This window comes from Ochlerotatus camptorhynchus, unplaced genomic scaffold (assembly GCF_037179485.1).
Source record: "Ochlerotatus camptorhynchus isolate MF236.1 unplaced genomic scaffold, CSIRO-AGI_Acam_v1.1 ptg000330l, whole genome shotgun sequence".
In the NCBI taxonomy this organism is placed as follows: Eukaryota; Metazoa; Arthropoda; class Insecta; order Diptera; family Culicidae; genus Ochlerotatus; species Ochlerotatus camptorhynchus.
The window spans coordinates 14,527,664-14,554,127 of record NW_027040818.1 but is presented as its reverse complement, the minus strand read 5'-3'; the positions used below and the strand labels follow the sequence as shown (position 1 = coordinate 14,554,127).

At 38.8% G+C, this 26,464-nt stretch overlaps 1 protein-coding gene across 14 annotated transcripts in view; it reads left to right on the top strand.

Moving 5' to 3' along the window:
- LOC135708360 (RNA binding protein fox-1 homolog 1-like) overlaps positions 1–26,464 on the top strand; it is a 953,484-nt gene that overhangs the window by 781,253 nt on the left and 145,767 nt on the right. The gene's annotated exons all lie outside the window — the stretch shown is intronic.

Genomic DNA, 26,464 nt, shown 5'->3' with positions numbered 1-26,464 from the left:
ACAATGATTAAATATATTCCTCAGTACTAGTTTTTCAAAATTTACCATCGAAATTATTTTTTTCTTAGTCAAAACTGACACTTTTGTGTCATATGTTAATGATATATACGCAAACACATTGTTCAGCAAAAATGTGCGTTATAATTTTCCCTACAACTCCTCTGAAGATCACTTTTTAGTAATATTTGAAACTGTTTTTTTACGGACACGCTAACTAAAGCAGACAAATAGCTGTAGTAGATGAAGCGCTAAAAAACTTGTTTCTTCAGCAAAGTTGCTTGATCAAAAATTGAAATTAAACCCTTTGAATACTATCCCGACGTATCAGGTTGATCAGGAATTCTTCTGAATTATCAGAAATTTTATCGAAGCCCTACGACTGATTGGAAATTGAAACCGAGTTCTCCATATATTTCCTTATCATATCAAATTTATCAGAAATTCTTCTGATGATTTTCGGTCAGTTCTGCAGATAGCAGACAAATAGCTCTAGTATAAAAAACTTGTTTCTTCAGCAAAGTTGCTTTTCCACAACTTTGCTGGATGATGAAACCACCTATAACTTCAAACAAAAAATTTAAGTTTCCTGATTTAAGAAAAAAATTAACCACCCTAATCATCATGTTCAGGCCCTAGCATCGGTAACATTGGTACTCAGTACGGAAAACAAGATCGACGGCAATCAAATCATGGTAAAAAGGTGACTTTAATTAAGTTCCAGTTGGAACAAAGTATGAAGGACGCTTTCAAACTCGCGACAACACTGTGAAACGTTTCTTGGTGATGCATGTCATTTTACAAATTACAGAGCCCGATTTCCAACAAGAAAACAATGTTTTCCTAGCGACACCAACTGTGCTAATGTAAATACAACGACGAGCGATCGAAGTAACGATACCATCAGTTTCGTTGAATCCAGCCAATTATCGAAAAGTTGCAATCACACGAAGATCAAACATCCTTCCCACCTTCACAGCAAACGCTCATCGTGTTCCATATTTTCACATCCATCTACCACCCAGCTCCATTAGTGTCAATTTCCGTCACCGTAAAGCATATAGGTATCAATTTTCCCACCCTCGCTCCCACCCTCGCTCAACAAAGTGACGCTCTCGAAGCTGTCAGCCTTGTGTCGTCATAATAAAGCAATCACTCCAACCAATCAAAGTGCCATTAGAGCTGTATTTACACGACAGTCTAACGATTATGACCCCGAACAGGCAAGCCAGGCACGGTGTCGCAGAAGCAATATGAATATCCTCTTCACCTTTGCCCTTCGCTGGATATTCACACCAATAGTTTACATGCGTGTGTCCCTTTGAGCCGGAACGGAGCGGAAGGGGGTGAACATATCAAATTGTCGGCATGACACCTTTGCAACGTTTGAGTGCGCTCTCGCGGGCTCTCCCGCGTCAATTCCAATTTAACGATCCCTTAACTTTATGGCTTTTGGTCGACGTGGGTTTCCATGTGACACGGGCAAAAAAAAAAGAACGGATCCAAGAACTACCTGTGCTAGCTGTGTTTCGACTAGGAAAAAAAAACCGAGGGGATACTGGAAGCCACCTAATTGTTGTATTTTACCGCTTGCCACTGACTGCGAAGCGGTGGAGTTGCCGGGGTGGACTAATCAAATAAAATCGTCCCCCTCTTGGTTGTCGTTTCTTCCCCCTGTTACTTGTGTGTGTGTGTATGTTTTATCAACAGGGGCTGATTTTTGCCCTAATTTAGCGAATTAACGTGGCAGAATCGGTGTGCGACTGCTAATTTAACCATTTATGTTTGAATTCTATGACCTAGAATCTATGCCGCAGCACAGCGTGGGAATGCGGATAACTCGAGTGGAAATGGAAAAACGGGGAACAAACTGATGTATGCTTTTCATACATTAATATAATCTGGTCCTTAATTCGCTAACTAATGTTTTTTGTATTTCTGCACACATTTTAAAAATCATGCAACCCACACCTTTCATGCAAAACTGGCAAGACAAGGGCAGCATATTTTCATGGTGTATTTTCGAGCACCATCCAATATCAATTAATTAAAAATAAACCGACCATTTCCGGCTTCCGAAATTAGAGATCCAAGGCAGCAATTTTCATCAAAAGAGAACCTTCGCACCGAAAACATCGAAATGAGCTAGCTCTAAATCAAATCGTCGGAATTAATTAATCACAAAACCGAAACGTCCTACCTAGCTGGAGCGGTTATCGGAGTGATCTAGTCGCATCGCCATTAGTGGTTGAACGACGGCGCTTTCAATTTGCCAACTTCCATCGAAATTGATCCAGCCCCACCGTGCATTCACTGTGCCTGTTGTCATCGATACAAGGCGCACACCGGCCGACGAACTGACCACTCTCCATCGAGCTTGGCGTTCCGCGTTGTGTTGTGTGCCGGTTGATTACTATCATTGTTCTGTGCCGAATCCCAATCCCAAACGCTTCCGCTCGGAGATATGGATATTGGAAGGCTTCTCCATAACCCAATTTCCCTGATAGAAGCGATCTTCTCTATCGGAAAGCCCAGTTCCGTAACCCATAATTCACTGTTGCTGCTGCTGCTGCTGCTGCTGCTGCTGCTGCTGCTGCAGTAGCGACATTTGTGTGCACCTGATTTCGGGAGGAAAACTCGACCATGGGGAGACCTATAAGCTTTCCAGTAGATAGCAATTTGTGCGTGGGAATCCGGCTGCTGCCGCAACAAACGAAATCAATTTCGCTTCCAAACGGAACGCAATCCTTTGTTTTGTGTGTCGGGATGGCGGTGGTTGGTTGGTTTGATACCCCGCAGAAAGAGGCTTTTAATCTACGGAGTAGACTATCCGTGAAGCAATGTTGCTATAGAGGATTTCGCTGTGTGCCTCCGCTGAGACTTCCAATTTCTGGATTCCAGGAATATTTACGAGTATCAAACATGTCTATCAATGTGAGGTGGTTCACGATGGAATGTGGTTTCTTCGATTTAGCTGTGGAGTGAAGGTCCCCTTGATGGTGGTGCATGAAAGCGGTTTCTGCGTCGGATGGTGATGGAAACGAACAGATGTTTGTATGCCGTGAAATTGGATTTTAGGATCTTTTGCTACGTGGTCGGTGGTTTTGATTTAATTCGTTGTAACAGCTGGAAATTCTCTTAATTAACAACAAGGTCTAAACTCAAAAGAATGCTGCATGCGTTCCTGTAAGGACATAATGTACCGGAGCACTTCTGATCGAAATGCCGTCTGAGACTGTTTTTCTCTGAAAAAAATATCCAAAAAAATGTTTATAGTATTTCCAGTCAAAATTTAAAAAAAAAACTAAATATCTTAAAATGCCTTTGTCAGATTTTTGAAAAAAAATTAAATGAAGGCTCATGAAAAATTCAAATTTTAAAAATGTTTAAAATTATGGACACTTCAAAATTGACAAAAAATCGTAGAACAAGAAGTTTTGGTTAAATTTTTGAATTTTTTGTTAAAACTTTTTTAACGAGGACTACGTCTTTCTTTACTATACTGAGGGGATCACATTACGAAATCAAAAATGAGGCATGTAACGAAAAAGTGACAGTTTTCAAACGCATATTTCTCAAAAGCATTAATGGGAAATATGTTATGCAATATCTCATTCGACGGAGAATTCATCCAGTAACTTTTGGTATTAAACTAATAATTGTTACTAATTATTGTTACTTATAACACTTTATGACTGAATTAAACCAATCACGTGCTTGCTTGTCATGACTATCGAGTGTGGCTCGACTAGCGGATCCCTAGCACAGATATCAATTCCGAATTCCAAAATAGTAAATACCATCAAAAATTCAACCGCCTTTTTGAATGTCTCGAGCCATCTGCTCGTCGTGAGTTTTCATTAAGTTGTCTAATAGCATAAAAATGAGACCTTGACTGAAGGTGCTGCCTTTGACAGAATAGTTAGGATCAGAGTTGCGACCTATCACAATCACGATCGTCAAACAGCTGATGGTAGTATCGCTTTGTACATTCCTATCAATGTGCTCGTCGAAGCTCTCTCGATGACCATGACATCAAGTTGACGGAAGAAGTAAAAAGCAGCTTGTGAATGTCGTCTCCGGTGGTGATCCATCACCGATCTGGTCATTTACGACAATCACGACACTCATATGTGCTCGTTTTGAAGCAGTTGCTGGTTTGCTTGCATATGTGAGTGTGTTGGTGAGTGAGCCCAACAGATTCCGTTTGCTTTGTTTGTAACTCACACAGTCGCTCCTGCCGAGACGAACTTGGAATGCGTAGGCATTGTTTTCATTTTCTTCTGTCGTTCCGCTTTTTCTCATGATCGTACTGCAGAAGTCTTCACGGTTTTCGTTGTGCTTTTCATCATCAGCAGCTGCTTGTGAGCAGCGACCATTACTGGTGATTGTTGTTTGCCATGGCTCTACCTCTCACTGCGTGACAAAACGTTCTGTCAGCGATAGTCGGTTGATGCGTAAACGAGTGTCACGTGAGTGTCATGATATTTTGCATCACTGGTTAGGATCGACTAGACAGTGAATACTTAATTGAACACTCAATCACCAAGCGGCGCTAGTGTGCTAAAATAACTCCAAGTGGTATGTTTAACATGACTGCTGGAAAAATAGAAGGTTGCTGTTTTGGCAAAGTTGTGTTGTAAATGGATAAGATCTATTGGATGGTTCTAAGTTCAGTTGAGAATTCCATCGCCACGTGGCGTTAGTGTGTTATTTTATTTAAATTTATTTGAAATTTATTAACTTGGTTGTTGTTTCCGGCAGAGATGTTCAGATGGACAAACGCTATTGGATTATGGGCAGCGTAGTTTTAAAATCACTCACCAGGCGACAGTTCAAGTGTGCCAATTGGCACTTAGTTTATAGCTTTAACTTGACCGGTCGACTAGATAGAAGGTTGCCGTCTGCAGCAAAGTTTTTCAGATTAGCAAGAATTATTGGACAGTGAACATTTCAGATGAGAAATCTCTCACTAGGGGACGCTAGTGTTCCATTTTTTTCAAATTACTTGCCTTAACTTGCAGATAACGATTGCTGTCTTCTGCAAAGTTGTTCACAAAACACATTGGATGGTGAACAGTTCACTTCACAATTCACTAACCAGGCGGCACTAATGTGTCATTTGGTTTTAAATTGTTTGTTGTATCTTGACAGTTCGACTAGATAGAAGGTTGCTATCTTGGGCAAAGTTGATCAGTTGGGCAATACCTAATGGATGATGGATTGCACAGTTAAGGATTCACTTACCAGGTGGCTCTAGTGTACCATTTGACTAGACTAAAGCGTGATCACGACAAGATATTGTGCATTTAGATAAAAAAATATCTGTATGTCGCTTGTAGCATTGCAAAAGAGCTGTCGAAAGTACGAACAATGAAAACAACAACAACAACCATAAATTTAGGAGTCTCGGAAGTGGGTTAGGAAGTAGGAAGTCAAATTTACGAACTTTTAGTGCTGGCGATACAATAGAAGGTTGCTATCATTGGCAAAGTTGTTCAGATATGCAAAAGCTTTTGTTAATTTCAATTCATAATTTGCTCACCAGGTGGCCATTTGACTTCTAATTTGCTGTTTTAACTTGACAGACAGATCGACTAGATAAATCATTTTCTGTGAAAAAATACACAAAATGCGTACCAACAAAAAGTTAAAAAATGAACCACAATTTTTTGTCAGTTTTCATGTGTCCATGGTAGAATTTTCGATCTAAAAGTTTCCATATATCATAAGCTATGTTTTTGAAAAAAAAAATCGAAATCGGTCGAGGATATTTTAAGATATTTGGGTTTTCATTTAATTTTTTTATGTTTATTGAAATTTTCCGGAATTCCGGTTTGGTATTTTCTAGAATTCGAGACTTGATTTCCCGAGAATCCAGGACTCCCAAGCAACATTGCAAGTTTTATCGAGGTTTTAAAGCATGCTACAAGTCTAAATCATGGTCTACAGAACCCTCATTAAACCAAAATTGTTACTTGGGTTGAGATTCTCTTAAATGCTGGATTATAAATCTTCAGAATTCTAGATTGTAATTCTCTAGAAAGACGAACTGGGATTTCTTAGAATCACAAATTGAAATTCTCTAGAATCATTCCGGATCTTGGATAGTTCTTATTCTATAGAATGGTGAATGTATATTCTTTAGAATCTCGGGAAAATCCCTAAGTATTTCAAAAGTGTTCTGAGATGATGTTCCGATGAATCAACAATCAAATGCCGGGAAATTTTAAGATGCACTTTAAGTGAATTCTTAGGAGATTTTCAAGATAGTTCTGATTAGAAATCCAAGTGTATTCTGAACAGAATTCAATTAAAATAATAAGATTAATTCCAATGGAATTTTAAACAGAATTGAAAAAAATCAGAAGATAATTTTCAAGAAATTCTTGACAAAAATCCAAAGAATTACAATGAAGAGTTCCAAAATAATTACGAAGACGATTAAGACAAAGACAAGTTTGCGATCCCGCACTCAGGCCCAGGATTTGGAAAAAGAATCAATATTTAGAAACTTGTAGTTTTTTTTTTATTGAAGTGATTTTCTAAACTCTCATATTGTGACTTTCATCTGTCTCAGATTTTGATCAGACTTCAAAATTCTGGTTTGGCATTCATAAGATGATAAGAATTCTGAATTGAAATTTTCTATAATGCTGGTTTGGGATTTTCTATAATTCGGCGAATCTTTAGAATCCAGGATTGAGATTCTCTTAAATTCCGGATTGGAAATCTTCAGAATCCTAAATTAGAATTCTCTGGAACAAGGGACTGGGATTTCCTAGAATTACAAATTCCAATTATCTTAGAATTGGGCTGAGATTCACTAAATACGCAAATTAGGATGCTCTGGAACCCAGCACAGCAATTGTTTGGAATATTCTGTCGGAACTATCTAGGACTGTATAATTTGGTTCTCCAGAATTCCGGATTGGTATTATTTAGCATTCCAAATTGATTTTTTTTTTTTCAGAATCCTTAATTGAGTTCTTATTAATTCTCAGCTAGGAATTCTCCAGATTCCCGGGTTGGGATTTTCCAGGATTCCAGATTGGGAATTTTTGGAATCCCACGTAGAGATTTTCAAAAATTTCTCATTGGAATAATCCATAAACGGAAAGTAAATTAATAGGATTCCTTACAGTGTTGTAAAACCTTGACCGTTCATGCCGATATTGACAGCTTTCGTCACTATCACGAAATGTAAATTATCTTCAAAAGATACCATGTCATTTGTCAGTGCTTTGACTCATCAGCGAGAGAGAGCGTATGTTAACACTCCGAATACGATGCCTCCGAAAAACGTGTAACGGCAAGTTTGCAATGGCATAACTTAGCCATTTCTTAATGAATTTCAAAAATTGTGGTACCTTTAGAATTCCTAGGGTTTGATAATGATTTTGATTGCAAAAAGATTGAAGAGTCGTCTACTTTTTTAAAAAGCGAAAAGAGTTGCTACACGTTTTTTTGAAAAGTGTGTTTGTAGGATTTTGCAAGTGGCGCAAGATCTGTAATTTAGAATAATGGGCACAATTAGCCAAAAAACAGTCATGGTTCCTATATATGGATCCTGGAGACAACGGAACGGTCCTCAAAAAACCCGGAACATCCGTAAAAGTGGTCAATCCATGAACCTGATCCTAGAGCTCTGCGGTTTTTTTGAAAACATTAGGAACTGTGATATAAAAAAATATTTGGGGTCGTGACATAAACATGTACCTGGATGGCCATGAGACCGTCCTCCGGAAGATCCGGAACATCCGTAAAAGTGGACAATCCATGAAACTGATCCTAGAGCTTCGCGTTTTTTAACATTAGGATCTGTGATATAAGAATGAATTTGGGACATGGACACAGATGGCCATCGGACCGTCCAGCGGAAGATCCTGAACATCCTTAAAAGTAGTAAATCCACGATCCTGATCCAAGAGCTCCGCATTTTTTTTTAACATTTGGAACTGTGATGATAGAAGCAATTTGGGGTTGTGACATAAACATGAACCTGGATGTCTATGGGACCGTACAGCGGAAGATCCGGAACATCCGTAAAAGTAGTAAATCCACGATTCTGATCCTAGAGCTCCGCATTTTTTTTAACATTAGGAACTGTGATGATAGAAGCAATTTGAGGTTGTGACATAAACATGGACCTTGATGGCCATGAGACCGTTCTCCGGATGATCCGGAACATCCGTAAAAGTAGTAAATCCACGATTCTGATCCTAGAGCTCCGTGGTTTTCTTGAAAACGTTAGGAACTGTGATATTAGAATGAATTTGGGATCGTGACATAAACATGCGTAAAAATGGTCAATGTATGGAACTGATCCTAGAGCTCCACGGTTTTTTTTGAAAACACTTGGAACTGTCATATATAAATTAATTTGTGATCGTGACATAAACATGTACCTAGAAGGTCATGGGACCGTCCTCCGCAAGATATAGAACATCTTTAAAAAAGGTCAATCAATGAAACTGATCCTAGAGTTCTACGGTTTTTTCGAAAGCATGTGGAACTACGATATAAAAAAGAATTTGGGGTCATGACATAAACATGGACCCAAATGGCCATGGAGCCCATCCTCTGGTAAGTTCAAAACATCCGTAAAAGAGGTCAATCAATGAAACTGATCCTAGAGCTCCCAGTTTTTTTTTTCAAAAACATTAGGAACTGTGTTGGTTGGTTGGTTGTCTTTATTAAGGAAATTTTCAGCCAGACGCTGGTTCATCTCCGCGATTCCACGTTCTACATGATATATCCACGTTCTACGAAATTGAATTTCGCTAATTTAATTTTTCTCATCATAAAAACCACAAAAAGCTTCGCCTCGTTGATCGAATTTAGCAGTTGAAAGTTAAATTCTCAACCATAAAAATAATACCAATAGAAACAAACGAACCGTGTTAACCAAATCAATCAAACTGCATACCTTTGGTTGCGTATGTGTTCTGATTTGTTGTGTGTATGCTGGGGGTTTAGTGGTGCAAAAGTGCAATATTGAATCAATGGACGAGACAAAGAGAGGGAAAGTGAATTTTCCGCAGGAAATCGGTGGAAATTCGTGTTTTTCGCACCTCAAACTCCGCCGTATTGCAGGTCGAAATATTAGTGTGGTTAGGAGTGGTGCAAACTCTATAAACAACGGGGAGCAGGACGGTGAAAAAAGAAGAGAGGTTATGAAGAATGCATGTGGGAAAAAAATGTGTTTAGGAGTGCGGTGGAAAGCTCTACTCTCTGCTCACAGCTACTCGACTGCCTGAGGGTGCAGTTTTATGATTTTTTGTTAGTTTAGGTTTATTTGTGCGAACTGTGTTTTTTTTTTTTGGACAGAAATGACGGGTTGAATTGCCTGGAATTGTCTCGTTTTGAGTTTTGCGTTTCGTGTTTACCGTGACATATTTGAGTGTGATTTTCAATTATTTATTTAACGTGGTTTTGTGGCTCTTTTTTCCGCGTTTTTTTTATTCAACTCACGCTGTTTTTTCGGGTTGTCTTGCATTTGAATAGATTTTGAATTAAATACTTTATTGAATGCAACAATTGTATACAAGATTTCACGTGAAATTTCGCGTCCGTTTTTTTAGAGTTAGTGATTCTTTAAATAGAAAACCACCTTTACTCTCTACACGGCCGATAATTCTAACCCCTTTCTCTCTCTGAGTTCGTCTCATCGACCGTGTACCTGGTAGTAGTTCTTAAACTACATAATACAAAATCAAGTCTGGGATCGAAAAAAATTTAGCAATTTCCCAGAGTTTAAGCATAAGCATGGTGACCAGGAAATCTCGATTTGCAAATTGCCCGGTTTTTCCCGTTTTTCACGGTATTTTGGCAAATTTTCTGGTTGTGAGATATATATTTAAATCTCAGTATAAAACCGAATGTGATTGAGCCGAATAAGCTTTGATTGAGCCGAATGAGCTTTTTTGTATAATTTCTACACAGGAAAAAATATTTGAAACATTCTCAATCGTCAATCGAACACGATGCCTCCGGTAAAATGTGTAACGGCAAATTGGCTATGTTTGAAAAACCATTGCTAAGCAATTGATCGATGGATTGTAAATTTATCAATACCGAATAAATCTTTAAAGTATGAAGTTTTAAATGGCGCCAATAGATTTGAAAATGGTGGAGCTATAATTGTTCAAATTTACAAATTTTTCCGCAGGAATCGTATTCGGGGTGTTATAGTTCTTATCATGAGAATATAGTCCAGTATAAGGGTATTGAATTTTTTGTCAAGGATAAACATTTTTTTTTATTAAAGACTGTACTCGAAAAAAATGCAACAGGCAAAAAAGTTAACCAAACATTAATTTTAAGTCGGATATTTTTGAAACTCTCAGGGAATAAAAAAAAACACATAGTAGCTATGTTTTTGCAAAGTTGGTTTATTCAACCTCCTCTCCTAGGATAAACGCCCGCACCTTGAACTTAAGGCTACCCATCAAATCCTGAGCAACACTTTCGCCAGCTTTCTTACACACTTTCATCCACTCTTTCTTCAAATCCTTGTCGTTTTTGAAGATCTTCCCTGTTTTCCGGAGCTTGCCCTTCATAATTGCCCAGAATTTTTCTATTGGGCGAAGTTCTGGCGAGTTTGGCGGATTTGCCTCCTTCGACACAAAAACAACATCGTTGGCTTCGTACCACTCCATCACCGGTTTCGCGTAATGGCACGATGCCAAGTCCGGCCAAAACAGAGTGTCACCTGCGGACAGAAAACGCTTCGTTATAATTGGCCGTTGATGGTGCCGATTGTTACGTACGACTTGCTGAATTTGCCGCACCCACAGATCGCTTGCCACACTAATTGCTTCTTGGTAAATTTGTTGACTTTCTTCGCTTTAATGTACGTCTCGTCGTCCATTACGATGCATTTCGGCTGCACCAACCACTCGCGGTACAGCTTCCTGGCGTGGGATTTGGCCACCGTATTCTGTCTATCAGTTCGGTTAGGCGCCTTCCTTACCTTGAAGACATGAATTCCGGCCCGCTTCATTGTCTGCTGGACGAACCAGACGGAAGAATTGTCCTTCTTGGCCACGTCCCGAATCAAAAGATTCGGATTGCTCTTAAAGTAATCCCTCACCTTCCTTGCGTTCAAGGGGTCGGTCGTCTTCGATTTTCTTCCGCTGGGTCGTCTGGGTCTTCTTGAACCACACATTTTACCACACGGAACACGGTCGAATTGTCGATTCCAAACTGTTTCGCGATCCACCTGTTGGACTGGCCTGGATTTTCCACGACAATTCCATATTCTTTTGTCGAAGCACTTCTTGCTTGGAAGCCATCTTAATAATCACTTGGCAGATTGTGACGAGATTTTGCACATGTAAACATTACACTAAACTAGTTTTACTCAAAATTTCATCAATTTTTACCCATGCAATAAAAGTTATACACAAAAGAAAGTTCCTGGCTTTTTCCTGAATCACTAGTCACTCTGTAAGCGTAAGTTTGCCAAGTAAAAAACATTGACAATTTTTCTAAATGATTCCAGTGAGAATCCTAAAAAAGTCGAACCTCAGACACTGGAGTTTTAAATAACTTCTATATCTAAAAAAATATTGATGTTCTTTTTTCGGCTGTTTCAATAACTTTTCATGTCGCAAAATCTAGACAACTTCTCCATTCCTTACTTTGGAATTCGCCTCCAGAATATCATTAAAGTTTACCTCAGAATTTTCATTAAATTCTTGTCATTATTATCTAGAAAATATCCTCAGGATATTTCCCGAAGTATTTTCCCAAAATTACCTTGAAATCTACATCAGACTTCCATGGGATTTTTCTTCAGAGTTCTCTTGAAATTCTTCTCAAAATTACCTTGAGGGAATGTCCTAGAATTTCCTTGGGACTATTCTGAGAATTCGATTCCCTTTGAATTCTTCTCGAAATTCCCTTGGAACAGTCTTCCGAATCTTCCTGGAATGCTACTTAAAATTCTTTCGCCATTTGCTAAAAAATTCCTTTGAATTGCTCTATATTTCCCAGGAATTTTCATCACAATCCCCGTAATAGTCTCTTCAGAACTACCTTGAGAATTACCTCAGTAGTTCAAAATTACCTGGAACTTCTATTCAGAATTCCACTAGAATATCCAAAAATGTTGTACAAGCGATGATTTTTATTTTTAAATCTGTGATCTTGACAACTACACCATATTTTATATTTTGAATTTTTTCGGTGTCTGAAATCTCGAAAAGTACAACAATGTGGAACACTACCCGAGCAAAGTCTGAGATGAAATTGAAATCTAAATTTGATGTTGTGATGTAGCTAATGATAAATCCTCAGATTGCTGTCGTTTTGATCGTTTTAACGGTTAAAATATTATAATTGAGTGCAAAATAAGCTTCCTGTGACGTCAAATTGAAAACTAATGCTGCTATCAGTGAGAGCAAACTGAAAACTCAATTTGATGTACATTTTTCCCGTTGATAACAAAACGAAACGAGTATTCAATTTGATGTTCTGCCATGGCAATCGGAACAAAACGGCAACAACATTTTCAGTTGTTTTTTTTTTATCTAGGTCGTTTATTTGGAAGGCTCAATCGCGTTGGCTTTACGGAGCCGATAATTCATTGTTCATAGTTTTAAAAAAAATCACTTATTTTTATTTCTATGTCTATGTGCCGAATACTCGTGGCTTACCTGAGGTTAGAGGGGTACATTACCGAATGATAGGATCAGGGGTTTCTCCCCTTGCGGTGAAGTTTCGTTGTCTCATCAGAGCGTTGTCGCCAGTATGAACGGTAGTGCAGTTCTAGATTTTCCTCGAGTTTATTTTTTTTTTTTTCAAAAAATATTTTCTGTAAAAACACACAAACAAAACAAAATTCAACAGCAAATTTGGATGTAGATCAAAAGTAAAGCCAAATAAAATCAAAATAGTGTTTAATATTTTTCAATCGAAAACTGAAAACAAATTATGATTTTAATTTGATGTTGGCATCAACATTTGATTTCGATTTGCTATCATTTTGATGAAGAGCTTTGAGTGGGTTGGTTTATTTCCTTTAAATTCCGTTATAATTGCTTATCTTTTGACAGATACGCGTATTTCGTCTACTACTTGCAGACTTCATCAGTGCCAAGTACTCAACACCACATTTTGATGTTGAAGTTTGCTCGGGTAAAGCCTCGTCACGTCAGGTCTTTTCTCAAAATCTGGAAATGTTCTCATGTATTCTTTGAAAAATTTCTCACTCCGAGCTTCCAATTATTCCGTGAAGCGCTTTGTTTTCTAAAAAAAAAATTGCAAAACACTTGGCTTTCGAAAAATAATCAAAATATTGTACTGAAATGGCTAAACAATATTTGATAAATTAAACGAGTTTTGGGTAAATAATATTATTATTAATATTAAACGATACAGTCGATCGTCCTCCAGTTGTAATCAAAATAAATTTCAGAATTCCGAGTCTCTTAAAAACTTTTATAATTTCGGTCTTATTTATTGAAATTATGTATATAAGTTATGGAACAGAAAATACTAATTTGATGCAATCTTTGAGCCTTTTTGAGTATTCTATTTTACCACATGTAGCGTAAACCGGTAAAATAATGAAAAGCTAAATCCAGTGACCCCCTTGAATTTTCCTCGAGGTTCAAGGTTTCGAATATAAGGAAAATCGAGAGAGGTTTCACTCTGTCTAAGAGTACACTCCTTTACTGAGTAAAATTTTCGTCGATTTCCTTCATATTTCTCATATCATCTTTGAGGAAAAGCGAGGGATATTTTACTCAGTCTTATGAGTAACCTACGGTTTTGCAATGTTTAAAGGGTGGAACGGTCAAAAATTGGTCAATCATGATTAAATGTACACTGATTGTGTTGTTGTATAAATGATCAAACTTTATATATTTTTGAAGTGTAATAACTACAAAATACAGGAAAATTGTTTGATTAGGCTTCCGATTTTCCAAATGCGAACTGTTGAGCTTTACGTTTCAAACCTTCCATCAGATTTTGTACCGCTGTTGTATCAACCGAACGTCAATTTTCTTTGAATTGTTTCTCATTTCCAACTGTTTTCTGAGTTTTCTTTAGGTTCCGCTTAATGATTGCCCAAAATGTTTCAATTGGGTGCAGCTCCAGCGAGTTTGGTGGGTTGGTTTTTGTCCGTGGGCATGACTTGCACGTTGTTGGCAGTATACCGTTCCTGAGCCATTTTCCCGTAGTGACAGGAAGCGAGGTCTGGCCAAAGCAGCACGGAACAACTGTGTTTCTTCAAAAAAGGCAACAATCATTTTTGCAAATTATTTATTTTCATAAATATCTTGGTTTTCGCTTTTCAGCCCACAGTTGCACATCGCTTGCCAAACCAAGTATTATTTCGGGAACTTTGACAACTTTTTCTATTTAAACTTATCTTGAACCTTTCCTTTTCCAGTAGCCGTGTCAACTCTTGACCTGGGAGCTGCTTGAAATCCGCCTTGACGTATAGTTCATCGTTCATTATAACGTAATAGAATTTCTGACACAATCAGTGTGGGAATAATTTGGATTTCGCTTATGCGCGAGCAAAATTTTCATACACTGTTGTTCCTCTTGACGCATTCCGCGCCAAATCGTATTTGGAGCTGGCAGCACAGATAGATTTCAATGAAATGTTCTGGATGTGACCTTGACTAAATAAGCCACTTTGCATATACTTTGTTTTTCCAAAATTTATCTAGACTAACCTTTGAGAAGGGCCAAACTTTTTTTGCCGATTTTTTTCCAAAAAAATATTATGGAAAAATTACAACTCCTACAAAAATGTGTTGTATGGATGACTTTTAGGAAATTGTCCAAATTATCGAAAAAAAAATACTGAAAACTTCCATTAGAGACCAACATAAAAAAATGATTATCTAAGAAGCTACCCCCTATTGCCATCTCCTTATACCTCCACATGCCAAATTTGGTTCCATTTTCTTGATTAGTTCTCGAGTTATACAAAAAATTCTGTTTCATTTGTATGGGAAGTTCTTCATAAAGGAATTCCGTTAAGAGGTTCGACAAATTTAAAGGATTGCCGATGACGTTTCTCGCTGTTCGGTAGCATCGACTGGAGACAGGGTGGTCTGCCAACAGTAAGCTCAGCTTGTCGATGGATTCTGTTTCGTGTACTAGAGATGTCCATGGGTCCTAACATCTCCCTTCTATTTAGTATAGAAGGTAGGGATCGAACCACTGAGGCTACCTTCGAATCCTCGAAGAGCGACGCGGTAGCTGTACCGCTGAGCTGCGCTCAGAAGCGCTCTGGAACTCCGACGACGTTGTCTTGGAACTGGTGGCACCGGACGCAGACGTAGTTGTAGACGTTCCCGGACGATCGGCTGACGGTGGTGAGACCGATACACGTTCTTGTCGGCTTGATTCATCGGTAGGATGTACCAATGGTGTTGACTGCGTTGATGATTCACCAAACAAAGACTCGTTCTGCGATGTCGAAGGTTCCAAAAGTGTCGGACTAACACATGGTTACGCTGTACTTTCGGGAAGTTGAAGGTTCCATTCTCCCACAAGAATATCCAGAGGAAGTTGTTCGCCGACAGGCTTGGCTGGATGCATCGTCGACTGAATAGCGGCATTGGTTGACGTTGATCGGTTTCGTAACTGGTTGATATGTGACCGCAACAATCGTCGGTCTTCAGCCCAAACGTTGTACATGGTGCTTCCGATCCGTTCTCCATGTGTTGTTGGAGTGGACCTTGGCGTACACCAGATCTCCCTTACTGAACGATCGTAGTTTGGCTTCTTGGTCGTTGGTTGCTTCTGCTCGGGCTGCTGGAGGACGCAGCAGTTCCAGACACTTACGCAGGTGACTTCCGCTGGCGAGTTACCATCGGGAGCTGAGGGATTCGGTGTGGTGCGATAGGTTTAGCAGAAAGGTATCGAGAGCTACCTGGATGTCTCCTCTCCCCTCTCGTATTTTCCGGATTGCCTGCTTGAACGTATCGACGAAGCGTTCGGCCTGCCCGTTGGACTGCGGATGGTAGGGCGCCGTGGTGATGTGGTCGATAGTGTTGTCAAGGCAAAGCTGCTGAACTCGGCGCTCGTGAACTGCACGCCGTTGTCGCTAACCAGAGTGGTGGGCATTCCGAAACGTGCGAAAATACTCCGAAGAATGACAATCGTGATGCTTTTGGTTCTCACGATTTCGATCCACTTCCAGAAGGAATCAACGACTAGTAGAAAATGATCACCTTGGAGTGGTCCAGCGTAATCAATGTGTACGCGTTGCCACGGTTGGGTTGACTTCGGCCACAGTTTTGATGGAGCTTTCGGAGGACTTTTCGCAATGCGCACTGACGGCAAGTCTTGACGAATGCTGCGATGTCGGCGTCGATTGAAGGCCAGTAAACGTAGCTACGAGCTATTGCCTTAATGCGTTACAAACCGGGGTGACCTCGATGCAGTTGGTGGAGGCACGCAGCCTTGGACAACCGAGTCTTGACGGTCACGGGCGGGTGATGAGTCGGGAAAGAACGTCCGTGTTCCCGAACTTCTCTGTGTTGACGTACTCGATCTTGACGTGTAGACGGGCATTCCCGTTTTTAACCCAAAGATGCGGAGAAGAGGAGCGTGATCCTTTCAAAGGAAAAAGCTGCGACCGTACAACATTCTGTGACACGATCGCAAGGCCTTCACGATCTGGTTGACCGTACCCTTGTTTTGCCGGTGTTAGTGCACGAGAAGCGTGCTGCACGACCTTGACGGATCCATCAGGCATCTTGTGGCTCAACGTAGCTCCAACTCCCACTGAAGACGCATCAACCGAAACAGTGATCGGCAGCTCTGGATTGTAGTGCGTCAACAAGAGATCAGATGACAAAAGCTGCTTGAATTTGTAGAAGGATTTTTGGCATTCCGACGACCACTCAAACTTCTTGCCGGCCTTCAACAATTCATCGAGAGGATATCGCAAAGTTCGCATTCCTGAGACGAATTAATCGCCCCAAGGAACGAGCGAACGCCGGACATATCCGTAGGAGCTGGCAATTCCCGGATGGCTTGGATTTTGGCTGGATCCGGTCGCAATCCTCGTCCGTCGATGAGATGCCCAAGGTACTTTATCTGTCGTTGCCCAAAAGAACACTTCTCCGTCTTGATGATGAAGCCATGCAGGTTTCGTTGGTGATCCGCTTCATCCACTCCTCCGACAATCACGTCATCGATGTAACCCCCGAGGTATGCTTGAGTCCGATCAGCATGGTGTCCACCAGTTGTTGAAACGCTCCAGTTGCTGCTTTCACTCCTGGCGGCAATCGGTTGTAGCGATACAAGCCCCGATGCGTGTTGACTGTTAGAAGATCTCTTGAGGCTTCGTCCACTTCGACTTGCAGGTAGGCGTCTGACAGGTCGATTTGGCTGAAAATTTTGCAATTGGTCAGCTTTTCAAAGATGTCCTGTGGTAGAGGAAGCGGATATTGATGCGGTTGGATGGCGTCGTTCAGCCCGGTGGAATAGTCACCGCAGATTCGTATGGCACCGCTCGCCTTCCGGACCACAACTATCGGGGCAGCCCACTCGGGGTACTCGACCGGTGTGATCATGCTTGCTTGTGATTCAGCTCTTGATTCACCGTAGGCGACTGGCCGATTTGGGCGGAACACAGGAGTCTGCCCTTCCTTCAGACTGAACCGGATCTTCGCTTTCGTGCACAACCCCGCTGCGTTTGAGAATGTCGAGGGAAACGCTTGCTTGAGGGCGTCGATGTTTGGCGGAGAACTGCTGACCTACTTGCAGAAATGCTCTATTGGGACCTCACACGAAAACTCCGACTCAAGCTTCAGTGGATGATTCATTTATCGTTGCTGGCTTCAACGGTAGCTGTTTTCGAGTCATTCATTGCGTCAATTGATGATGATGATGATGATGATGATGATGATGATGATGATGATGATGATGATGATGATGGTCCCACCTCTTACCCCTACAAAGGTTTGAGCTGGACGATTTATCTTTAAGATAATTGAATATGACATTTTAACCAGGTTGGCAAGCAAAATCGAACTGGTTTCAGTTACAGATATAAATTCCCTCTAGAGTTTACAGTTGCTTCACAGCGATATAAATGTGGAAAAGCTCAGGCGTCCACCTCTTAGTTCGCCTTTTTGTCCACCTAAAATATTCATAAGTATTACATGCAATCAAGAGTTAATGAACAATCAACAAAGCATCCTATTACACTAGCAACAAGTCTTTGCTTCAAATGAAATGAACTGATGCACTTGACGAACGAAACAACCGATAGTCATGTCATGATTGACAGGAGGAGTGTTCATCGTGACTCGATAACAAGAAACACAATGACTTACACGAAAATGATATTCCTCAAAATGAAGCGATTTTGCGGAAAGCTCATTTTCTTTTCTTTGTCACCCGTAATAAGGCCCAATGATACACCATTTGGTTTTGGCTTCGGGCAAATCCAAGTATAATGCATGATAACACTGATTCATTTAAAACCATGGTCGCATCACTTATCAAGGTGAATCCTGATCCAACGAACCCAACTTACTATCAAAATCTCCTTTCCTGTGTATTTTGTTGGGGTGCAGAGGTAAACACGGCCCACAAACAACAAAGGTCACTCTAATATTCCTTCCCTACTCCCACCTGATTGCAAGGACGTGGCCGGCACCGTTATTGATCTACAAAATATAGAGTCACTGAAACTTGTACAATGAGAATGGACGGTCACTCCCAGGCCCCATTCAATTGATTCATTGTACAATTTCACTGATTCTGATCAATCACGGAGTAGCAATTATTGATATGTGCAGTCAATCTAAGCTAAGCTAAGCTAGAGACCAACATAAAAAAATGGATTTTTAACATTTGAAGTCGATTTTTAAAAAAATGCCATGTTTGATTTGGATGAAACATTGCCTCAAGATAGGTTATTATGTTAACTACTAACCTTCCATACATCGCGAGATGGGCACTTTTAAGGAAAAAAAAAATTCTAACAAAAACTTTTTCATGTCTATTTTGTTCACACAAAACAAAACCAGTGAAGCTCAAAATCATCTCAGAATCCAATGAAGCTCAATTTGCGATTCAATTTTGTCTCTTAGAATGCAATAAAATGTTCTGGACATGAAGACCTTGTCAAACAATATCATTCCCTTATTCTGTTGTCTAGTACTGAGGCAAAATCTGATAATAAAGGGTGATACGGTCAAAATTTGGTCAAGGGAAAACGCGTGTAAATCGGTGAAATCGTTTATTTAAAAAATCAAATTAAATTTCTTTTTCAAGTTCAATTAGTATAAAATTCAGGAAAAATATTCAGTTAGGCTTCCGCTTTTCCAAATCCGAATTGCCGGGCCTTACGCTTGACCCCTGCCATCAGATTTTGTACAGCCACCTTGTCCACCTTCTTCGCCGCAGAAAGCCAGTTTGCCTTGAACTGCTGCTCGCCCTTAGCAGTTTTTTTGGTCTTCTTTAGGTTCCGCTTGACAATAGCCCAGTATTTCTCAATTGGGCGGAGCTCTGGCGTGTTGGGAGGGTTCTTGTCCTTGGGAACCACCTGCACGTTGTTGGCGGCGTACCACTCCATGGCCTTTTTACCGTAATGGCAAGATGCCAAATCCGGCCAAAACAGTACGGAACAACCGTGTTTCTTCAGGAAAGGCAGCAGACGTTTATTCAAACACTCTTTCACGTAAATTTCTTGGTTGACAGTTCCGGAAGCTATGAAAATGCTGCTTTTCAAGCCACAGAAAACATCTGCTACCTTTTCCCTTCCTTTTGCCGTATAAAACTCCTGTCCCGGAAGCTGCTTGTAGTCGGCTTTGACGTAGGTTTCGTCGTCCATTACCACGCAGTCAAACTTCGTCAGCATCGTCGTGTACAGCCTCCGGGATCGCGCTTTGGCCGTCGTATTTTGTTTATCATCGCGATTTGAAGTCACTACCTTCTTGTAAGTCGATAGTCCGGCTCATTTTTTGGCTCGATGCACGGTTGTAGACGATACACCCAGTTTATTTGCGGCATCTCGGAGAGAGAGGTTAGGGTTTCGCTTGAAACTACCGGCAACTCTCTTTGTCGTCTCAGCGGCTTCCGGTTTTCGATTTCCCCCAGATCCAGACTTCCTGGCTGTCGACAAACGTTCCCCTAACACTTTAATTACATTTGTAACGGTTGATTTGGCAACTTTTAGCGATTTTGCCAACTTTGCGTGCGAGTAGCTCGGATTTTCGCGATGCGCGAGCAAAATTTTGATACGCTGCTCTTCTTGCTTGGACGGCATTTTGACAACTGAAGAGTGAATTCCAAAATCAAAATAGGAGCAACATTCTACACACACACACACCTTCAAAATGAGGGGTGTTCAGGTTTTTTAAATGCAAAATTGAAAGAAATACGTCAAGTTGATATTGACCAAATTTTGACCGTATCACCCTTTATGTGAGAGAAAAAAGACAAGATTTTTCATATGTCATTTATTTATATATTTTCAATGTTTAAACCTATTTTCATACATGCTATTTTTTACTTTTTCCAATCAAGTTAAATATGTTTGATTCATCTTTTGAATTAGAATACCTCTTTGCCGCTACGTTGTCACCAGTTATAGGCACAAAACTGTGTGTCTTTGTGCTATTATATAGTTCTTCGAGTTCTTCTGACATTTCGATGTACTGTTCAGTGGATATGTACTCGAAACGTAGTTTTGTGATATTTTTATCTGTTTGTTCAACTGCCCAGTTATATAATTCTCGTGGAGTTGTTATGGTGTTTCCATAATCTCGAGCAAGACTAGCTCTCTGTGCCATTCGCTTGAGAGTGCCACCAATGGCATCACAGGGACCTTTTCCATGAGACGTTGCAAAAAAATGCCATTCTGCTTCTAATCCATGCTTTCACTGAAATCTACACAGACTAGTATAGTTTTTTGTTTGTTTTTGATGCTGCCCCATCTGACATAAAAGTAATTTAAAAAAATCTATCGATCATTTTTGAGATGAACAACTGAACTGCAACTGTATCGTGAGTCATTACTTCTAACATGATAATGAAGCTAACATTTTCAAGTTCATTGTCTTTCTTATAATAAACTTCAAATGGATGTATTGTTGCTTTAGAATTCGTTGATGGACCTGGAGCTGCTACCCACTAGTTGACGGTTGGACATTTACTTCATTTCCAACCGATCGGCGTTTTTTTTCATAACTGGTCTTCTATTATGAGATATCACACTACGGCATGACTCACAAATGCTCATCGTTTCATCAATTTTGTGGTTATATCCCATAGAATGTTTTTTTTCTACCATCGTTGACGATATGGCCCGTAACTTATTTCGGTTGCATCTCGGATTATTTATATTTGCACAACATTTCAATCCTTTGAGCCTCAATTTACTACTTTGGTCCATGATAATAATTTGACTAAAACTTGTCTCCACAACTTTCGTTATCAGATTGACTGCTGCTTTTATGAAATCAACCTTAGTTTATAGTGCTCAGCTCATAGGTAGAATGAAGTGGTAGGTATATAATGTGAATGGTTTAGGTATACACCTCTATTCCCGTTTTCGTACGAACCGGATTCGTTCGAAACGAAGGCAATTTCGCATTCCCGTTTTCGTTCGAAGGAATTCTAACTTTCTTACATCGTTCGTTCGAACGATTTTGGGCTATTCCCATTTTCGTACGAATGCGTTTTTTTGTCCGCTTGTCAAACGTCACTCTAAGCTCGCGAATTGCGAGACAGCCAGGGGATAAAAACTGATTTTTTTTTTGTAATGGCCTGGCCTTATTGTACAAAAAAATCGACAACCCAATTTTTGGTGAATTGGTTTGTTGATTGTAATAATTTTACTTAAAATTACGTGAAGTTAAAGATCTCATATGGAAATTGATTGAGAAATCATGCAATAAAAATATTATTTAGAAATAAAAAATTTAAAACTCGCAGTCTTAGGAATATAAAGTATCGAAACATTTAGAAAATTTTGGACGAAGGTATTTCTGTAACAGCTCACATAACAAATATTTATGTTATAATGACTTCAAAACATTAATACAAAAAAATTCAATTCTGAAGCTTGCAAAAATCCTGAAAAATGTAGTATTTACATATTGGAACATTGATGTACATGTTCAGTAAACATAGTACACGCATTGTGGCACATTTTTAGGATGAGCTCAAATTTACTGTTGAAACCGTCAATAGACAGACAAAGAGACGATTTTATACTGAGATGCAGCTCCGTCAGACATGAGATTAATTTTATCCACAGTTAACTGCTGTTCTGTACGTAGAAAAGCAATCATTTTTTAGATAAATAAGTTTACAGATACAGAATCATGATGCAAATCTTCTGAAATTACTACATAACTCAAATGATTAAGTTTTCCTTCGTGTTTAAAATAAATGATAAATGGGTGAATAGTTTCTTGCTGATTATTCCAGTGATGACTTTGTACTTCGTCTTGTAATACAAATGTGTAGTTTTCTGAAAAATCACATATTACTACAAATTCACCTTCCTGTAAATTTTGTTTTGTATTCTGCAAAAACATAGACTGCTGTTGTTTTATAAAATCATGAGGTATTAATTTTTCTAATTTTCAAATTGAATAGGAAACAAATTTATCCGGCTGTTTAACTAATGTTTCTATATCACATCTGTCGGTTGTGACCCATTGTTAAAATTGTATTTCATTTATGCCATTTTCCACGATTTCTTCAAATAACTTTTGTTCGAAAAAAGATGAATCCATGCAGTTTCACAGCGTCGTAGGCAGCAATCTATTGCTTTTCTTTCAAATATCAAACTATCTGTAATCGACTTCAAATCAATGGACAAATCAAATTTCTTTAAGTTGTGAATAATCAAATTAACGTTTTCATGAATAGTACATACACACACACATTATGTGTCCCTGAACTAGTTAACAATTTACAGTTCGTAGGCCTGAGATTCGCAAAGGTTGAAAACCCATCTTGTACTTCACTATTAAATTCTTTGAATCCGTTGTAGGACTCCCGTAAAGTGGTCGTCATAAACCTTTTTTTGAACTGACTGACGCTTACCATCATCTTTTCTTATTGTTACGCAATCACGCTGCCCAGGCATTGTTCTGCTGGTTTCATCGTATCATCACTCAATCCCCTGCCTAACCTCAAAGTAATAGTGGAGTCTTCGTCCTTTATCGTTTAAAAGTTCTTTATTTTGTGTTGCCATATACCTGGTTGTGTTAAATGTGTCCATAATTTTCTGAACTGTCCATGATCTTGGTAATACCATAGAGGTAACTCTAAGACTAGTAGGTCCCGAAGAAACGTGCTCAACTTTTTGGCTCAGCTCTGGTACTATCTTCGGTCCCAAGTTAATCGATTCACTCCTCGAAACATAGGAAAATCCACTAACCCCTCATTTTATCTGTCAAACTTTCATAGCGAATCAAAACAAACATTGTGTAGTACTAGAATTCCGACTAGAATGGGGTACGTTTATCGATTTACTTGGGACCAATAGGCTAGTACAGTAGTGAGTCAATTTAAAATCGTTGGTTTCCACCGGTTGGTATACCGTCAAGAGCTGAAATATCTCAGTTTTCGTTGTATCTTCTTTCGAAAACTTTTATGTTAGCTGTTCATTAATTTCATTAAAATCGTCAGTTTTGTTGTCATCTAGGTTTCTTCTGCATTAAGTACAAATATATGCTTTCTAACGAGCTTTCTAATTCTTTGATTAATTTCATGATGTTTCTTCACAGCATAACTTACACAACTAATTTTTTATTGGTAATGTCAAAATACTAGATATAGATTTGTTGAAAAGTTCAATCTTAACGCTTTGCGAATATTCGCCAACATTGGAGTCGATTGTTTCAACCGATGTTATTGATGGTACAGTTACTAAAGATTCCTGATTTGAAACATTCATGTTGATATCTTGTTCATCGCAGTTCGACAACTCGTCGCTACTTGATAGTTCGGTACGTTTAGAAAACTGTATACGACAAGAATCACAAATTTTTAATTTACTGTTAAGTTGGTTCTGTTCCGCAAAACCCAGAACAACCAATTTCTGTATATAAGTATCCGTGAGATTTCGGCAATCTTTCGAGCAACTTTTTTAAACACGTTTATGCACTTATAATGAAAAGTATTCATTCTAACTACCGAAGTGGTCTTCTGAATGACTGAACTTAAGCAGGTCACTTTCACAGAAACACAGCGAATTATATTCTAATGTTAATAACGTGTCAGATTTGGATTATATATGAACGTAGGTAATTCAAAACCAACCCACTTGCAACCATGAATTGCTTAGTAATAGCAACCGGTGGAAACTAACGATTTTAAATTGGCTCACTACTTGACTAGCCTATTGGTCCCAAGCAAACGATTAACGTACCCCATTCTAGTCGGCATTCTAGTACTACACAAATTTTTTTTATTCGCTATGAAAGTTTGACAGATAAAATGAGGGGTTAGTCTATTTTCCTATGTTTCGAGGGGTGAATCGATTAGCTTGGGACCGAAGAGAGTACCAGAGCTGAGCCAAAAAGTTGAGCACATTTCTTCGGGACCTTCTAGTCTTAGAGTTACCTCTATGGTAATAGGTAGCATGTTAGCAATTAGCCTCCAAGAGCATTTTTATTGTAAAATTTTCTGATCTTTCCGAAAAAAACATTGTCGGAACTGGAGAACCGTAAAATACATTTAAAAATGGCCATCTACTTTTAAACCGCGATATCTCTAAAACGGTGTGACTTAGAAAAAATTACTCGGGTGCTTTTTTATTGTAAATTTGGTTTACTTTCATTATATAAACTCAAAACAGGAATTGGACCAAGTTTTTAATATTTTTCCAAAAACTTGAGGTTTAAAAAAATCAGAACTTTTTTGTCCATCATTTCTCTATTTTGACCTATAGTGCAATAGATGGCATTTTTGTCCCCTAAAACATATCAACAAATAAAAAAAAATACAGAAAATCCTTTTTTGAGAAAAAATGTTTTTAAATGTTTAAAGTTGGGTAAATTTTTTTAGAGTGTATATTTTTTCAAATAGTCTCATCCATTATCTACAATATTGCCGAAGACACCAAACCGATCGGGCTAACAGTTTTCAAGTAAAAATTTTCTGAAGATAAGCTTGATATTTTTCTATAGCCCCTTTTCAAAAATAAGGCTGGATTCAAATTGGTGATATAAAGATGCAAAATGGCATTGTTGGTCATAAGGAACGTTTCTGCAAATTTTCAACCAAATAAAAAAACACAAAAATAAACCGATTTGCGAATTCGTAGACAATTGCTCGTTTGTAGAATTGAAAACAAACTGATCATAAAACAAAATTTTAACAATGTTATTGTTTTGTTGACATCGTTTGATAGTCCACTTGACCGAAAAAGGTCAATTTCGTGCGCGGTCTATGCTTCGAATTGTTAAGAAATGTCAAAGTGCATCTGGTACCACTAACACTGTTTATTTTCGAAAAAACCTCCGTTCGAACGGATTCGTACGAAAACCAGAATGCCGTTTTCGAACTCGTTCGAATCAAACCGTTCGTACGAGCGAACGATTCGTACGAAAACGGGAATAGAGGTGTATAGAATTATGATGCGATAGGGTGACTTCCCAAATCGTTGTTGATATGAAAGAAGATCTCATTTTAAATTTTACTCATACCTCATTCTTAATGGATTATTTTAGCTAAAAATGCTAAGTTGCTATAGAAGAATCGGATTTTGCCTCCGTAGTAGACAATATAATCAATTATATTATTTTCTAATGATATAAGCCCTTTTCATATGGAATTTTCGATTAATCCAAGTTGCTGATTAGACATTTGAATTACAAATTGAGCTTCATTGGGTTCTGAGATGATTTTAAGCTTCACTTGTTTACTTGTTTAGTTTTGTGTGAAAATGGTACGTTAAAAAAATCGGTTCAGACATGAAAAAGTTTTTGTAAGAATTTTTTTTTTTTTTTCATTAATAGTGCCCATTTCGCGATGTATGGACGGATGGTAGTAATCATAATTACCTATTTTGAGGCAAAGTTGCAACCAAATCAAACATGGCCGTTTTTTTAATCGACTTTAAATTTTAAAAATTGATTTTTTTTCAGTGTAGGTCTCAAATGGAATTTGTTCAGTATTTTATTTTTTTCGAAAACTTGGACAATTTCCTAAAAGTCATCCATACAACACATTTTGTCATTTTTCCATATTTTTTTTTTCGAAAAAAATCGGCAGAAAAAGTTTGACCCTTCTTAAAGGTTAGCCTAGATACATTTTGGAAAAACTGAGAATGCAAAAGTGCTTATTTAGTCAAAGTCTACACATCCAGAAAATTTCATTGAAATTAAAAGGGTGTTGCCAGCTTCGATTCGATTTGGCGCAAAATGCGTCTCTTGCTTCATGGCGTCAACTAAATGGAAAATGGCAAAAGCAAAATAAAGACAACATTCCGTACGCACAGACCTACAAAATG